Raw genomic sequence first — 11512 nt, forward strand, 5'->3', positions numbered from 1 at the left:
TTAGCCATTGTTCCTCCCAAGTCCCAATCAAGTTCGTTGGAACACTCGCAATGATTAATTTTACAAAAATCTCATTCGTGTCCATCCTGAAAAACTCCAATTTATTGCTTTTTCTCTAACAATAATGCCTACTCCTTCAATGCGATCTAAAAAAATAAGGTTTCGCATAATAAATTTTCGATTTTCAGGTTTCAATAACCCCTATTAAAAAATAATCACATAAATCCAAACATTTATCTATTCATCATGATGTAAGCCACTATTCCTCCTATAAAAAATAATTAAGGTTAAAATTTAATTTCTTGAGGTATGTAAAATAACACAAATCCTCCGCAGTTTTAGAAATAACAAAAATTCTCCTATTGATAAGTTTTAGGTGTAAAAATGAAAAAAAAGTGGAAAAATAAATTGATAATATTCATTAACTCATTATAAAAAATGTTAACCATTCATTTAGGGACGAAATTTTTTATTATTTCAAAAACTTAAAAAAAAAAAAAAAAAAGTTGTTTTATATTATACCTCGTGTGATGTCTCTAAAGTCTAATAATTATGCATCATTTTAATACTGGTGGCAGCTTTGGTGCCATTGCTTTTTAAATATTGAAGAAAATTTAATTAATTCGAATCAATTTTGGAGTTATCCTAATTCTTTGAATGTTCAACTTCAATAAAATCAGAATATTTCCTTTCATTCTTACACAATCGAATTGGATTCAAATGTTTCACAATCAGATTTAATATTAATCACTTTTAAAATAAGTTATCATCCAAAGCATAAATACACACTCGCACACAAGTAAATAGATTTTCGCCATTTTTTTAAATTATAATTATTTAAGCACAAAAGATAAAATAAATTACAAAACAAAGTATGAACACATAATGATGCTTCATAGCTTACTTCCTCCTGAATTGGACAAGACGGCGCTTTCCGATATCCTGCATTTTTTAAAGTAAAAAGGTATAATAAGATCAATATGCAGATTGAGTTACAAGTCTTCGAAGTGTTCATTGTTGTGGAAAGGTCTGGTCATGCAAAAATTGGTGAAGTCTTCTTAGCTAAAACTAAGCACAGGAAAACATCCAAAGTATATGAAAAAATGAAATACAGTTTCCAACCTTGGCACTTGCTCAAGATGATTCCAATAGATTTTGTTTGTCTTTCTGCAAGAGCACACCACACATCAAACAATTACTCAAAGTTAAACAGTTAATTATGCATTATCATACAAGAAAGATTGCTCTAACCTCAATCTTAAGAGGCGATGTCGTTGGAGCATATCTCGCCACGACCTTCCCTTCTTTGTCTGCCAGAAACTTTGTGAAATTCCACTTGATAGCATCTCCGAAGTATCCACCTTTCTCTGATTTCAGAAACTTGAAGAGGGGCGCTGTGTTCTTCCCATTCACATCAATCTACAATAACCAGCACATGTTTCATAACTTCTTTTTCCCCCTTTTTCAATAAGAAATTAAATCACTTATAGCTTCCTTTCTCACAAACTTATTGCTGAAAAAGAAAAAGAAACCAAATTTAAAGCTTTTCAAGCCAAGGGGAAGAAAAGAAACCCTCCCCAGCTTGTCAACTGTAAATTCCAGTTGTTTACTAATGGACTGGTCGTGGACTTTTGCACACTTGAATGGTCTTGTACGTACAATAACTCTATTTCCACTATCAGAGGGCGGTTGCACAGAGAGGCAGCAGAAGCAACATTTCTTAGTGCTTAGCTTCTGCGAGCAGTGGGCAGCAAGGCCAAAACTTAGTTAATCAAAGGCATCACCCGGACGGGCAGCTTTCCTGTCTTACCAACAAAAAGCATGATACCAAGCATATCTATTTTTTGATAATCCAGAAATCCCCCAAACTTGCTTTGCAAGCCCGAGTTCAAAACTGGAGCCCTGCTAAACCTTGCAACCTTTGAGAAACGGGAAACAATGGTTTTTGGCCATGCAAGTAACCATGAGGGAGCTCAAACCCCAAATTTTGTGAGAGCAAACCACAAACCTAACTATCCGACTAAGCCCTCATGGGTATGATCCCAAGCATGTCTTGGTCGGGATTAGGTAAAATGGGAAGCATATGTAGAATCTGGTTCGATGCACTTGTAAAATCTTTCATATATAAGGCGCTACCTTATCAAAGATTGGGAACTCAGCTTTAAACATGGTGCATACGACTTCCTGGATCTCCTCATTGTTTCCTGGCTCTTGTCCAGCAAACTGATTGCAAGGAAAGGCTAAGATTTCAAGCCCTGCATTAACAGTGCCAATCAAGGAATTAAAAACACCTAATTTTCTAAAAAGAGAAAAAAGGTATGGAATTCGACTTTGTCACATGGTTTCTCAAGAATCAATAACAAACCTTTGTTTTTGTAGTTTTCATACAAAACATTCAACTCCTTGTAGTTCGACTGAGTTAAACCACTTCAAAATGAATAACACAACATGAAAAAAAAACAACAAAATGACACAAAACAAGAAAATTCACAGTTTGGCAGTTAATCCAACAGTGGGAACCATAGTAAACTTCGGCATCACAAAAGTTCCAGAGGGGAAAAAAAACTATCGTCACCCTTCAGCTTGAGGATGAAAATGGTAACTTCCTTTTCTAGAATAGTGACAAGAGTTCCACTCTAAATTGAAGGAAAACAAATCCATCACACAAAGAGTTTTTTACCTGTACAATATCTAGCCATTGTGCGGAAGCTAAAAGAATCAATCATAGTGTCTTTTGGCACAGTTAAATGCACCAGACCAAAAGAAACCATCAGAAAGTCTTTGCTTAAATTACCTCCAGCTATTTATACTCTCAAAAATGTTATTGGTTCATCGATGCACTTATAAAGACATGATTATTCCTGTGCACGGGAATTTTTATGATCTAATGCAAAAGTTTCATCTTTGCCACAGTTCTTTCGCCATGATAGCACAATGACCAAAATCAGTTTCAGCTTAAATAATATTGTGAAATTCAACATTTAATGGGAGAAGCAGCAATAACATCCATCCAATGCTCATGGAGCATTCAAGGAAAACGGGAAGTATTGTCTAAATATTAAAGTTCTTTCTCGATAGCAAATGTTCAGTACAAACGTCAAGTGCTTATTGTTTGTAAACTTTAAACTCATTTCTTAAAATTAGATGGCAAACATTAATAACCGTTTTTAGATTCCAAATATCTATGATAATCAGAGCAACTTTAAAAATAAAATCAGCAACCAAGATTAAAATTACGAAGACACTTCCTTATTCTTCAATAAAGCCATTAATCGATACCAGCAATTTGAAAATAGACAGATTCGTTCAAAGCTTTAGAAAATGATAAAGTTGATCATGACTAATGGTGCTAAAGATCTCACAATAGATCATTTTAAGTTGCAATAGGGAGAGAGAATCCAGACAACAGGAAAGCTAATTATGTACCTTGATAACAGGAATAGGGATCAGAATGTTATATCCGATTGAATAGCTAATGTTATAGGCAATATAAATAGGCAACTAATTGTGCCAAGAAATCTAAAAGAAAAAAAATCAAGAAAGAATACCATTTTGAGGCAACATTTACAATCAGGAGAACTTCCCTCTGTAATCACTAAGACTCACATCATTTCCGCGAATATCCTGAAATCAAATCAGGTTAAGCAGCTACATTGAATTAAAAACCTTAACTTTCAAAAAATATAAAGAAGAAAAAAGTTGAGGTCTCATATGATTGATCTCTAATTTGCTAAAAAAATTCTTGATATCAAGTATGATAAACCATAATTAATAAAAAATACACAAATCTTTCCCATAAAATCAGAATCATAGATTCTATTTCAAAATTGTCTTTTATTTTTCTCCGCTTTGACAATCCAATGAACAAATACAAAGGAAACATAACAAATTGTTAGATTTCTCACCAGAAACTCATAATCATGTTTCAATTAAGAACATATGAAATAAAAAATAGCTCAATTATTAACAATAAGACTACCAATCATATTCAAAAAGACAAAAGACAAACCAATAAAAACAAGGCTTAAAACAGTTAAGAGAGATTCATAAACACATATAACATCCGAAAATTATAAAATCCACATATCAATAATAAAGGGTAACAACTAAATTAAGCATATGCAAATTTTCTTGAAACCAAAACATAAAATTAAACTTTTCTCATCCTGGAAAGCAAATTTTGTGAAAATCAAAGCTTAAACAAACAACAAGGAATCCATAACATACATAACATCTAAAACTAATAAAATACTCATATCAGTAATCAAAACAACAGAATAATACATATGCTACTTTCTTGAAACCAAAACATAAAGTCCATCTTAAAAAAAAAAAAAAAAAAAAAAAAAGTATTATTAAATTTATTTAAAAGAAAACATAACAAATAATAAAATCAAAAGGTTAAAACAATAAGAAAGAATTCATAAACACACATAAACGTAAAGTAATAAAATACCCATATCAAAAATCTAAGAACAAACTAAACTCAGGAGCCAAAGTAAGACATATGCACATTTTCTAAACCAAATCATAAAATCTCAACCTTTTCTCATCCTGGTAAGCAAATTTTGCTAAAATCAAAAGCTTCCATACTGTAATCAAGAAACAACTACACTAATATATATACACACTTTCTTGAAACCAAAATAAAAGTCAGAATTTAAAAAAAAAAAAAAAAAAAAAAAACGTAATAGTCAAATTTATAAAAATAAAACATACAAAACCAAAAAAGTCAAAAGGTTAAACAATCAAGAATGAATTCATAAACACATAACACCAAAAGCTAATAAAATACCCCTATCAAAAATCAAGAAACAACTAAACTCAGCAACTAAATTAAGACATATGCACATTTTCTTGAAACCAAAACATATAATTTCAAAATTTTCTCATCCTAGTAAGCAAATAGAATTCAATTAAGAAAAAAATATTACTCATTAAAAGAAAGTATACACAAAAAATTAATAAATTGAAAGGTTAAAGCAGAAGAAAGAATGAATAAAAATAAATAGTGTGGTAAAGCTAATAAAATACCCATGTCAAAAATTTAAGAAACAACTAAACTCAGCTACTAAACTAAAACTCATGCAAGTTTTCTGGAAACAAAAGCATGAAAGTTCAAAGCTTTCTCGTCATACCTTGACAGTGAAGTCATAAATGGACTTTGGAGAGTGTTCGGAAGCCATTTTGGTAGAGGAAGATGGAGATGGGTACGTGTAAAAATACAAGAAGAGAGCAGAAACAAGAAAAAGAATGGAAACCGTTGGCATATTTCAACAAACGCATGGCCATTTAATTATACGAGTTGAATTCTGATAATCTTTCCTTCTATATGACAAATTTTGTCAGCATTTATGACGTTGGGGTGTTTGTGTGAGGTTAGCTTATAAGCAATAGGTGCTTGTCAGTTAATTTTAATTTATAAGCATTCGAAATTTAAACAATTACGTATTTGATTAAAATATTTTAAGTGATTGATAAATAGTTAACGTGTTAATAAAATATAACTTATAAGTACATTTTATTAAAAATGACTAAAAATGGTATTACATTAAACAAGGGTATACTATAAAATTTTAAAATTAAACAAGGATAATGTAGTAATATACTTAGTCAAACTAACTTACAAGCGAGTGCATATAAGTTAAAAAAAAAAAAGTACATCCCCCAACTTTTTTTTTTTTTTTTTTTTTTTTTTTTTGCTTATAAGTTCAAAAAAGTTTAAACAAATATGTCAACTTAATTTAGAGTTTATAAAAACTAGTTTTGGGTGGGCTGCAATTTGTTTTGAATTCAACGATAATTTTGTCTAAAAAGTTAATTAATTGGGGTGAAATAGTAAAAGCAACATTCACGTAAATAAATATAAAAATAAGGGCATTATTGTCCTAAAATTTTATTAATAAGGGATAGAATTGTAACAAAAAAAAGATTACCCTGGTAATCTTACAATACCTAAGAAAATGGAGGTAATCAGATTACCTCAAATATTACCAATAGTAACTACTATTGGTATTTGAAAATTACTGAAATCTTATATTACTTGATAACCAAACGTGACAATCAAGTAATATAAGATGACATAACCCCAATAATCCCACATTACCCCCAACCAAACGCTCTCTTGTTATTGAGTTAAGGTAATGGCCGAACGACATCCTCCCACCTAAAGTTTGCCCTAAAGAAAATTTCGTACCCAAAAAGTTTGAAAATGAAAATTACCCACCAACCGTTAATTATGTCTAGTAACTTGGTAAATTCAATAACAGTCAAAGGCTAATTACGTCATTATATATATATGTCCCCAAACTACTCCCATCTTCTTCTTCTTCAACAACAGACGCTACTGCCAGATTTTACTGTCGTCTTTGGCAGAAATTGAAGGCCTATTTGCCCAATCAGTCAATAGGCGCAGTCATCCTAAAAAATCATCAAATTGAAACCACATCAGCGAAAAAAATTAACTCAGTTGCGGCGGTAGGAGGTGAGTCTCGACTGGCAAATGGCGGGTTACCAAGCATCAAGGTTAAGGGGTTTTGTAGAGTTGAGGTTAGTGGTTTGAGTGGTGGTGTTTGATTGAAATTTGACCACCGTGTGTCGCCAGAATTTGGCTTAGAACAACAAAACCCTAACTTTGTGGTTGCCGACGAATGGTGGAAGGAGAGGCTTGGGAACTTTGGGGGTTTTGGTCAATGGAGGTTGAAAAAGCTGGTGGTGGGGTCGGGGAAGTCCAACAACACTGGATTCCGACCAAATCGAGCCAAACGAATTGAAGAAGAAAAGACATTTATTTAACACCAAATAGTCGAGCAAATGTGAGAGATTATGGGTTTTTTTGATAAAATACTCTTTACCATGTAGCTGAGCAGATTTGAGAGATTATGGGTTTTTCTTTGAAAAAAAAATCTTCCTCTATTTTCTTTAATATTTGCATTAAGGTGATGGATTTAGAGTGGAGATCGATGGAATGATTATTAGGGTGTGATTAGTTCAAGGAATGTTACATTATTGGGAATGTTACATTAATATAAAGATAGATTACCTTCAAGATTATTTGGAATGTTTATGGAAATGTGTTTGGTTGGTTGGAATATATTAGTGGGTATGTTATATTAATATGTATGGTTGGGAGGAATAAATTGGTGGGTATGTTATCTAAATTACTAAATTGCCCTCCTTTTAAATATTAATATAATATTATTTTTTGAATAATTTTTTAACCCCCTACATTTCAAATTTAGCTAAAACATCCCAACAACCAAAAAAGTTTAAAACTTTACAAAAACACCCCTACCCATCCCAAGCCATTGTCGATTGTCAGCCACCATCGTCGTCCGCCGCTAGCAATCGACGAAATGGTGCACGATCGGCCGAATCTGGCCGGTCGTGCGCCGATATGGATGTTTCTGATCATATCAATGGCCAAAACAACCAGATTTGTGGTCGTTGTGCACCATGGATCTGGTCGACCAGATCTATTCCGACATCCACGACCAGATCTACAACCATATTGGCGCATGACAACCATTTCCATCGACTTCTAACGACTCCTCGGGACGGTCGGCGATGGTGGCTAGCGGGTAGCGGTGATCTTGGTTGGCCTACAATTTGTTTTAAATATAAGGGCATTATTATCCAAAAACTTAATTAAATAGGGATAAAATTGTAATGGCAAATGCATGTAAATTAATTTCAAAATAAGGGCATTATTGTCCAAATTTTTTATTAATAAGAGGTAAAATTCTAACAAAAATAAGATTACCAAATAATTTTAAAATACCTAAGAAAATGGAGGTAATCAGATTACCTTTTATGTTACCAACAATAATTACTATTAGTTTTGGAAGATTACCGGAAACTTATATTACTTGACAACAAAACGTAGTAATCAAGTAATATAAAATGATATTACCTAAGTAATCTCCCATTACCCCTAACCAAACACACCTTTAGGGTGCATTTGGTTAAGGGAATGTTGGATTACTAGAATCTTATATTACCTTGAAGATTATTGGGAATCTTTAGGAAAATGTGTTTGGTTAGTTGATGGTATATTATATTAATATGTTTGGATAGGGGGAATAAATTGGTCGGTATGTTATTTAAATTACTAAATTGCCCTCTTTTAAAACATTAATATAATATTATTTTTATTATTAATTTTTGAATAATTTCTTTTAACCCCCAATATTTCAGATTTAGCTAAAATACCCCCACTTATATAAAACTTTAATTTATGACAAAGTCACCCCACCGCATGCCGCCACCGCAAACCATGACCGGAAGTCTCCTAAAGTCACTGTGAGTAGCTCACCGTAACCACGAGGCTCCGATATGTCCGTTTCTGGCCATATTGATGACCGAAAACGGCCATATCAGGCCAGATCGATGGATTGGGTCGTTAACGACCAGGTCCATGGCTGTTAATGGCTAGATCTCGCTCAGATCTGACTGCTAATGGCCAGATATGGCTGTTTTCGGCCATCAATATGGCTGAAAATGGCCATATCGAAGCCTCCCGGAGCCTCCCAGCGAATCTCGATCATTTTTAGGGACTTCGACAGTAGTGCGTGGTGGTTGGCCCGCTGTCGGTGATGGTGGCTGGGTAGCGGTGCTGGTCTGTAATTTCTTTTAAATATAAAGGTTTTATTGTCCAAAAACTTAATTAAACAAGGGTAAAATCGAAATGATATATTAATGTAAATTTATTTTTAAATAGGGGCATTATTGTCCAAAAATTTTATTAATAAAGGATAGAATTGTAACAAAAATAAGATTACCAAGGTAATCTTACAATACCTAAGAAAATTGAGATAATCAGATTACCTCCAATATTACCAACAGTAACAACTATTGGTAATAAAAGATTACTGAAATCTTATATTACTTGACAACCAAACATGGTAATCAAGTAATATAAGATGACATAACTCCAGTAATCTTCTATTACCTCTAACCAAACGCCCCCTTAGTGTTATTGAGGTGGTTTAATTTTTTTAAAACAAATTTTCATTTTTTTGGTTCTCTGGAACCTGTTATAGTTGTCAATTTGGGACACATAATTGGTTCAATAGTTTTTATTTTCAATTCGTTTGGCAGTAGGCCGACAGTGAAGGGTGAGTTGAGAGAAAGTGAACTTTTTTCAATGGTGGTTTTGGTGGCGATTTGGAGCTGGTGGTGGCCAGATTCTTTGTTGATTGATTAAGTTTTTTTCTAGTTATTTTCCCTGCTGTCAACTACCATATCTTTCGGCTATTTTCGATTGTATGAAAAATTAACATCCTATATGTCTTTACTAACAAATCTTAATGGTGGGGTGAGAAACTGTCTAATAGATCTTAATGGTTGGTGGATAATTGTCGTTTTCAAACTATTTGGGTATGAAATTATGATTAGGGCAAACTTCGGGTGGGACGATGTGGTTTGGCTTTTAGGTAATCCACAAATTGTTCTTTTAAGAAATATGTAAAGAAATGAGAAATTCTTAATGGTAAGATTTTATTAGATAGACTTATGGATGGACCGTGGACGTAACCCATCTTAATTGGATGACGTATAACATCTTCACCTAAAGATTTTGGTTTATATAAACCAAAATCAATCATGTGGAAAACATGATGTTATATATATAACCAACATAATAACCTTTAAATATATAAAAAGTTGTGGTATGGATAACGCAATAAGTTATTTATTTTTTTTTTTTTTTTGGTGTTTGGTAATCGAGGTGTTTATACTAGCTTGCTTATATCTCAACTAATCATTGGGATCTATTGAACATTCTATAAGTCCAATGGATCAAATAAATCACAATGTTATTGGTAAGTTATCTCAAGGTTTGAATCGAGGAACTCAAGGAATTGAGTAAACCTCCTTGATCATCAAGCCAACCTTATAGGATTATAACTCAATAAGTTTATCGTGCCTAAAACTTACGTCAAAAAATAGAGCTTGACTACATAGTAACATATAAATAAAAAGAACACACATGTTACAAAATTCTTAAAAGTTTAGATTCAATCATAATTTGTTAAATTTAAATCATGACTTATTTTAATCTTTCCATACATTAATTATACCCATAATATTCTACTTACTTCGTAAGAATATAATAAGAAATTTAATAAAACTTTAGCAAATATAGTAAGAAAAATCAACAATTAAAAATGACAGGATATAGTAAAACAGGGTGTATAATATATATTTTTAATAAGGGCATCATTTACATTTTTGAAAATATTGATGCCTGGATGATATAATCTAAACTTTAGGGGTCTAATTTTTTCCTGATATTTTAGAGGTAGTGCTGACAGCCACATATTAAATAGGTATGGTTGGCAGGTAGTTGGTTAAAATTTTTATCGATACCCAATTCTGGACCCATCACAATATGTCACGTAAAATTTAGTAAAGACGCAGGGACATAATAGTCAATGTGTACATGTGGTTGCAAGTGTGAAAGATTTTCTTCCAATTAAATACAAAAATTATATTAGAATAAAATAAAGCTTTAAGTTTCAATTTCTGATGCATTTGGTTCAGAGAATTTTGTATTACAAGGAAATATTGTATTACTGGAAAGATAGATTACCAAATAATCTTTAGAGAAATGTGTTTGGTTGGTTGGAATAAATTGGTGGGTATGTTATAATAATATGTTTGGTTGAGAGGATAAATGAGTGGGTATGTTATATAGATTACTAAATTGTCCTCTTTTTTAAATAATAATAAAATATTTTTTTATTATTTTTTAAATTACTTTTAACCTCCTATATTTGAAATTTTGCTAAAACACCCCAGCCATATAAAACTTTAATTTGTAGCAAAATCACCCCCACCCACCCCAAGCCACTACTGGCAGCCAGCCACCACCGTCGACAGCCGCAGTAATGGAGCACGACTGATCGGATCTGACTGATCGTGCGCCGATAAGGCCTAATCTGATCATGGATCAAAGATCCATAGCCAAAAACAGCTAGATCTGGCCATGAATATGGCCGTTTCATGGCCAGATTTGGTCATTTCCAGCAATGGATCACAAATCCATGGTTGGAAACATCCTTACCGGCACACAATCGGTGAGATTTCGCCGGTCTTGCCCTGATATGACGACTTTCGTTGACGGCCAGTGGTGGTGGCTAGCGGCCGACGATTGTCTTGGGTGGCTGGGGGTATTTTGTTAACTTTTAAACTTTTTGTGGTTGAAGTGTTTTAGCTATATTTTCAAATGTATGGGGTCTGGGTAATTGTTATTTGGTAGACATATGAGGGCAAATGTGTCCTAAATGATAAAAAATTAAGGGTAAAATAGGGTCAAAATTAAGATTACCTTGGTAATCTCATATTAACAACCCTTAGGAAGATAATCTGATTACCTCCAATATTACCAACAGTAAACACTATTTACAATAAAAGATTACATAATATTTTATTACTTGACAACCAAACGAGGGAATTTTGAAAATTAAACAATGATTACAGGATTAATCTTATAACACCCCGAACCAAACGC

The 11512-nt window shown here is 32.7% G+C and overlaps 1 pseudogene; it reads right to left on the reverse strand.

The window, feature by feature from the left end:
• Positions 1-1227: 1227 nt before the first annotated feature.
• On the reverse strand, positions 1228-5256 carry LOC116104839 (annotated as a pseudogene).
• Positions 5257-11512: the final 6256 nt, after the last annotated feature.

Source organism: Pistacia vera, unplaced genomic scaffold (genome assembly GCF_008641045.1).
Source record: "Pistacia vera cultivar Batoury unplaced genomic scaffold, PisVer_v2 Contig487, whole genome shotgun sequence".
NCBI classification, from domain to species: domain Eukaryota; kingdom Viridiplantae; phylum Streptophyta; class Magnoliopsida; order Sapindales; family Anacardiaceae; genus Pistacia; species Pistacia vera.